Source organism: Petromyzon marinus, chromosome 3 (assembly GCF_048934315.1).
Source record: "Petromyzon marinus isolate PM22_M1 ecotype Great Lakes invasive population chromosome 3, UKy_Petmar_22M1.pri1.0, whole genome shotgun sequence".
NCBI classification, from domain to species: Eukaryota; Metazoa; Chordata; class Hyperoartia; order Petromyzontiformes; family Petromyzontidae; genus Petromyzon; species Petromyzon marinus.
Window position 1 is genome coordinate 12,264,236 of NC_133669.1, and position 7,505 is coordinate 12,271,740.

The following is a 7,505-nucleotide window of genomic DNA, read 5'->3' on the forward strand; positions in this document are numbered from 1 at the left end:
CAACTTCGTGGGCGGAGTTGTTCGACAACGTCGGCTGTGGGACAGTTTAAAGCGGAAAGTGGCGAAGTTTGTTTGTTTTTGTTGTTGCGGCGATTGCGTTGTCGTTGTTGTCGTTGTCGTCGTTGTTGGTTGTTGTTATTGTCGTTGTTGTCGTCGTTGTTATTGTTGTTGTCGTTGTTGTCGTTGTTGTCGTCGTTGTTATTGTTGTTGTTGTCGTTGTTGTTGTCGTCGTCGTTGTCGTTGTAGCCTGCGGGCGTGTGGGGGGAGGGGGCGCTTCGTGGTTGGGGCAGCAATTTTTTTTAAACAAATTGTACTGTACTTTCTATGCTCCCCATGGACTCCGTGGGCTTTGCAATTCACGACAGGGGAAACCGTGCCTCTTGTCGGCCTTCGACTGGTGTTTGTTAAAAATGAGAAAGACACAAATACAGAGGTTTACACGGATGGAGCACACACACACGTTGATGATATCTAGTGAGAAACGCGCCTGCGCAGAGAGTGGCCGCGTGGCCTAATGGATAAGGCGTCTGACTTCGGATCAGAAGATTGCAGGTTCGAATCCTGCCGTGGTCGTTTTTAATTTTTAAATCTTTTTTTTTCGTTTTTACGCGCAAATATTCGCCCGCATGCTCGCTGTATAGTATACCAAATATAAACAAATATTTGTTTCGTTTGAAATATTTACAACACGCGAACTGTGATCAGCAACTGAAGGCGGCAGTAGAGAGTTGGTAGATCACCCGCAGGAGCAGGCAGTGCAGCAAGTATACCAATCGGCATCTGTTTACATCTGTACGGATATTGCCCCCTCGCTCGCGTGGGGGTTCTCTGGGTGCTCCGGTTTCCTAACAATCGTATAATAAAACGCACTGATTAAAATTGATTTAAAAAATGTCTTGAAATATAAAAAAGGCAATGCAGCGAGATCCTATTGAAAAAAATATAGTTTCACGACTCGATGTGGCTTCCTATTTATATAAAAAGTTAATTATTCTAAGCAGTTTCATGTGAAAATGTAAATACAGTGTATTGAATGGCGTGCATAATTGTATTTGGCATGCACTGGACTATCCTTCAGTATTGTATATTATCAAGAAAGACACTTGTAATAAAATAAACAACAAACAAAACCCTGTTTTCTGGATCTGGCAGCCTGTGACACTTTAAATATCCCGTCCGATTAAGCACAGTTAAATGAAAACACGTTATGAATTGTACCAGAGGCGTGCTGTAATGAAATAAGGGATTTGATAAAATTCAGCACAACTCAAAAGTTATGGAAAACGTGAAGCTGGTCTGTGTAATAATGTGGCGTTTTTAAAGTGCTTTAATGTAACATTATTGAATTGCTGCAGAGAAGAAATGAGATAGGCATGTATATAATTGTAAGCCCAGTTTACTGGCAAGCCTACTGGCAAATCCACTATTTTATACTACACCACAGTACGTATATAATACTACGGCAGTCAATGCAACAGTATTATGAAAACGATATCCCTGCAGTTTGGTGGACTGAATAATAAAAAGCAGGCTAAGGCAGGCGAGAAAGCCATATTAGTGTGGCATCCACCACTCTGTCCAACAGTTTAGAGGAGAATCATAGCCACTGGTGATACTTTAATTCCAAGGCGCTGCCTTCCATCTGTCATTGTCAGTCTCAATATCACTGACACAGCGACACAGACTGAAAAGCTATGATGTGAAGTATTGGAGTACAGTAAGTACTCTAATACATACTGTGGTACACTGAAATTGTGTAATGAAATGCAACCAACTGGAAAATGGTTACCAATTAAACGTTTAATTTCCGGTACAGAACGTTATTTGGTATGTCTTTGGTGAGTTTAAATTTTTAAAAAGCATAAGACTTAAATTGAAAACAACACTCTGTGGAAATCAGCTTGGTAATGTTAAATAAACAACGGGTCCATACATATCAATACTGTAGTATGTCGATTCCACATTGACAAAACTGTATATAAATTGTGGCATAAATTGATGAGTTCCTGACAAGTGTGTTATTCTGCCTCCTGTTGGCAGTTATACAGCATTACATGGATTTTTATGCACCATAGGTTATTAAATGCCAAGTAAATGGGATGTTTTCATTTGGTGAATGTATTTATAAAGTATTACATAATATATGTGGTTTACAAGACCCACCGCATATGCACATTACACTTAATGTGATCCTTTAGTCATGGATAAATGTCATGGACAAAGTGATCTGTTATGCCTTGGCTTTCAATTAATCAAGCCTATAATTCTAAAAATGATTGTGGACAAAGAGAACACTGTTCTGTACTGCAAATGACATGATTCGCTTTCGTTGATAAAAAAAAATATCTTGTGGCCTTGGAATACCACAGAAAAACAGGTGTAATCAGAAGATTCATGTCCCTGTAAATATAATGGTAAATATACATTATAACAGTGTGGCTTTTAACACTTTACACCAACAATAGAAACCGAATTTACCTTTAATTACGTTATCACCTTGAAATGTACAGTAGTTTAACATTGATTGTTTTTTGGCCATGGCTCAATGTTGCGATTTAATGTGAGATTTTAAACAGTCCAAATTGTACTAACGTAATCAAACTTGCTTATGTGCGATAATTCTAATTATACCAATGTTTTCATGGCATGAACAATGCTGTCATTTTGACGTAAGGATGAGGTGTATGGCAAAAGATGAGCTGTCAACTATGACCTCCATGTGGGGTTGTGCTTAAATGTGACCCTGGGGGGCAATTAACATAACTTTTAGTATCACTGTACTGTACTTTAGATTTGTATTGTCCCTCACAGTACTTTGCGTGCAATACAATATATACTTTTAATCTATGCATGAATGTAAACACATCACTTTGCTTTATATACAGTAGAACCCTTATCCAGTGATCTCGAGCACAAACATCACGGACCCTGTTATCTACGGGATTATGTAAGAATTGACTCCACTTATCCGTGGAAAAAATGCAGATAATCACAGATAATTGGATGACTTTTCCGATTCACTTCACCTATCCACAATTTTTGGTGCATATTAGGAAGCCATTTCACATGCGGGATAATTGTAGATAATGGAATAAGTACATCGAAAGCAGGAGTTTTGGTGGACCCTACAGCGTCTGGTGAATAAGTCTTAGGTCATAGGGCTGTGGTCAAATGGAGTTCTACTGTATATTGCCAGTAATAATCTGGGTATGCATGTTGTAATCCCTAGGCGGAGGATGTGCGTCCAATGGGGTAGTCTAATTAAAAAGAAGAGCAATAAAAAATGGAGAGGGAGCCGATTAACAGGTTCTCTGGGGTCCAAAATTGCGTCTTTCACCTTTGATTGGACACAAGAGCTTAATTGGAATCTATTTTCGGCTTATTTGCAGCCACATTTTGGGTGATCTATTTAAAAATTAAGCTCAAGTGGCCAATGAAACTTGGTGCTCAACATGAAAAGATAAACAGAGAAGTTGTTAGCTCACCACCACACCATCCCTTGTGCCTGCTTGATCATTAACCCAGGGCAGCACAAAAGGGAAACATAATGGCCTGGCATATATCTCTGCCCCACAATTACATTTGCGCTCTTTTGAAAGGCACTTAAATATATGGTACCATTGATAGCACAGTCTATGATATCAGTACTGTATTGTACTTATCTAGCTAGAGATAGTGTTCACATATTATCCAGCCATTTATCACATGTTTGTTTTTTTAATGCCCAAAGGATAGTAAAACAATTGGGTGTTAAAGTGGGGTCGGCATTGACATACAATACTTGCTAGCAAACCAAAGCTACACTAGCATATCTCTATGTACAATTCACATTAAAACTGGAACCCAAAGAAAACATGTGAAACCAAATATCTGCAAAGCCACGAAATGTATAACACCACAAATTGGTACCATTCAAAAATGAGGATAAAATAGTTCAATTAAGTCAGGTGTCATTGTTGCAACGTGTTCGTTGTGTAAATTTAAAGTAGAACTCCTCTTATATGTGACTTTATTACCCATGACTCATTTTCCACATAAGCTGCAGATATTTGAACATTCCTATTTTCCATGGCCTTGTTCTATCATTCAAAATTAGCTAAAAATATATATTCTGTAAGAGGAGGAATGTGGCATAGTCATCCTATTAACTATGATTTTCTTTTTTAAAAAAGGCACAAGTGTGGTATAATTTTCAGAAACATTGTGGATAATAGGATCCGCGATGTATGTCTGCTACATCACTGGATATTAATGCCCTGTATGGATTAGATATGGAGAGCCACGGTAACTTCAAAGATTGCACGTGAGCAGTGCACACGTGGTTTTTACGAGACCAAATGCTGCTTAATTCAGAAAAATCGAAGGTTCTGCTGGTTGGCACTCGAGCTCAGGCAAATAAACTTGTGGGTGGATCGGGTGTGGTGGTCGCAGACTCCAGAATTCAGTTTTCTACTCATCTAAAGAGCCTCCACACCATACTTAACCAGAATATGTAATTTGATCACCACGTGTAAAATATTTTCAGGTCCTACAATTTTTAATATCAAAGCTTTACGACACATTCGGCCACTACTGGGTCGTGACATAGCCAACACGGTGGCATATAGCATAGTGTCGTCAAGGCTCAATTATCACAACTTTCAAATCTACGGGACGTCTGGCAAAAACATTACCAAGCTGCAGCGTGTACAAGATTCTTTGGCAGGTGTCCTGACCATATGCGTCCAGTGCTCGCCGAGCTGCATTGGCTTCTGGTTGCCGAATGAATACATTATAAAGTCGCACTCATTACACACAAAGTGCTTGCCAAAAGTGAATCACAATACCTTGCAGATCTCGTCAAGGAGCATAAATCATCACGTGAATTCCAGTCATCCTCGCAGTGGCTTTTGGTTAGCCATTGAACAAAGACGGTCACTGCATCGCGCATTTTCAGATGCGCCTCTGCCCCCGTCTGGAACGCTCGTCATTCCGATATTAGGAGCTATGCACTTTTAAATCTATATTGAAAAACTAATTTCTTGAGAACTGCTTTTTGTGTTGAGTTGTCCTTCCCCGAAACCTCTGATTAGCGTGGTTGGCTACATACGGTGCGAAAGAAGTTCAACATGCATACATGTGGTGTTTATAATGACGAATAAACTTCTTATGAGGCACACTCTGTTTATTGTAATTCTTCTCTTACACAGCCCCTAACACACAAAGGGGTATACGGTCCCCTCACCCGATACCCTAAGAAGGTACAGCCTCCGGACTTAGCGTGACCTACACACAGGTCTCTTCCTAACCTAAGGAGGTACAGCCTCCTATTTTGGCGGGACTTACTCTCGAGTCTACCGCTATCCTAGAGTCATCCAGCTTGGACCTAGGGGAGGCTATCTGACCCACCGCTGGCTCGGTGGGTCATGACCACTGCATACGCCAAGCCTTAGCCCTCAGAAGGCCTGGGAGGCTGAGTCCAGGGTCCTGGCTATCTTTAGCCCAGGCTTCGGTCTTCGTGTAGGGAGAGAACTCCCCGCGCTCTGCGCGGTCACCCTTCTTATACCCGTTTGTGACCAGGTCTAACCAATCCCACATTCACACGTGGAACTGTCTGATTGGTTCTTACCAAACTGTGGCTACGATCCACTTCACCTCGTCTGACCCCAACCGTTATTCACACAGAGGTAACGATGCACTGCCCCTTTGATACCTAGTGGCAATGCAGGTTACCGAACAGTGAGTAGTTAGCAACTCTACATCACCCCCTCATTCAGAAGCTCCAGCCGTCCCGGCTGCAACAATGTGAAACCCCAAAAACCCCAACAATGCAAGAAATGTGAGTGTGCCTCGTGAACAAAACAGAACAAGAAAAACCCATATAAATTCCCCCCATAATAACACAACGTATGTACAATGCAAAATAGGCATGACACAGAACACACAAACGACGCGACAGAGCAGACGGCGTGTGTTTCAAACCAATTTAGAACCGGGAACGTGTCAGCAAGCAAGGTGAACATCACAAAAACCGGCGAGATTTAGCGCGCATGTGTTTCGCGGGGCCATCGTAGGGGATGGCCAGCTTCGTCGGCGGCACAGGAGGTTCAGGAAGATTAACAAGAGTGTCAGGTGGGTCCGGAGGCATCTCCGTGGGGACTCCTGATGACCCATGGTCCATTGAGGCTGAACGTGGCCTGCACGGCTCTGTCACTCCCGTGTCATCTACAGGAGGAACGACACGTCTGCGCTGTGGGTTAGGCACCAACGGGGCAACATCTGGCTCGTTGGACGCATCGCACACTCGGCCCCCGTGTTGCGTGTGTGTCGCAGGAGTGCACAGCGCGACGAAAGGTTTTAACCGAGAAGGGTGGATGAACCAGCGACACCGTCCCCAGCGAATTTTAACGCATTGGGGACGCAGGACCTCAACCACCTCAACCGGACCCCGCCATGGCCTGAGGAGTTTTGCCGATGTGGACACCGGCACCTGGGGGCAGTGAAGCCATGCCCTGTCTCCCGGTGCCCACCGATGCGTGGACGTCCGAGGATCATGCAGTCTTAAATTTGCTCGCTGGCGGGAAGCCGAATTTTCAATGGCAGCCTCCCATGCCTCGGCCAACTTACGGAGGTTAAATCGCAAGTGGTCAACGAGCTTGGATTTATGCGGTTGCTGTTCTATCTCCAGCCAAACGTCGGCAGGAGGAAAGGCATCCCTGCCTTACATTAAAAAGAACGGGGAAAATCCCGTCGCCGCGTGAGGTGCCATGCGGTATGCGTTGAGGACCCCCGGAACCTGCAAGTCCCAGTCGAGGTGGGATTCATCGACCTGATGGTATAACATAGCGGTGAGAGTTCTATGCAAGCGCTCCACCATGCCGTCGGTTTGGGGATGGTAGGGCGAAGTGCGCACTTTCTTTGTGCCCAACAGGCGGCACACATCGTTCAACAGGACTCCTGAAAAATGTCTTCCCTGATCGATCAGCAACAGTTCTGGTGCGCCATTGTCCAGGACGTAGCCCTGAACAAAGGCGTCCACGATGGCCGCTGCCGACTGGTTGGGGAGGGCCCAGGCCATAGGCCACTGCGTAAAATATTCTACCCCAACCAGAAGGTACTTATTACCCCGTGGCGTAGTAGGAAAAGGGCCCAAAATATCAAAAGCCACCAACTCGTTTATACGAGACACCGAAATGGGTTGCAGGGGCGGGCATGCCGTTTTAGCTGGTGGTTTGCGTTGCACGCATTGGGTGCAACCCAGTAGAATGTCGGTCACATCGCGCAGCATGCCAGGCCAGAAAGATTGCAACCGCAACAACCCAATGGTTTTATGAACACCCAGGTGTAACAAGCGCTCGTGCGCTGCCCATACGGCTTTACATCGCAAGGCTGAGGGCATGACGATTTTATGTTGGCATGAGTCAGCATCCCAATGCATCAGCAAGCCGTGCTTCATAACAAATGAATTGAATTTCCCCTGACGCAGAGCCGCATTAATTGCGTGACGATGCAACCGCAACAATGAC

General features: G+C 44.0%; 1 non-coding gene across 1 annotated transcript; it reads left to right on the forward strand.

Annotated features, from left to right (window-relative positions):
* Window positions 1-500: 500 nt before the first annotated feature.
* TRNAR-UCG (transfer RNA arginine (anticodon UCG)) lies at window positions 501-573 on the forward strand. The gene has a single exon. It is a non-coding gene; the product is annotated as a tRNA-Arg (tRNA).
* The last annotated feature ends 6,932 nt before the right edge of the window (window positions 574-7,505 follow it).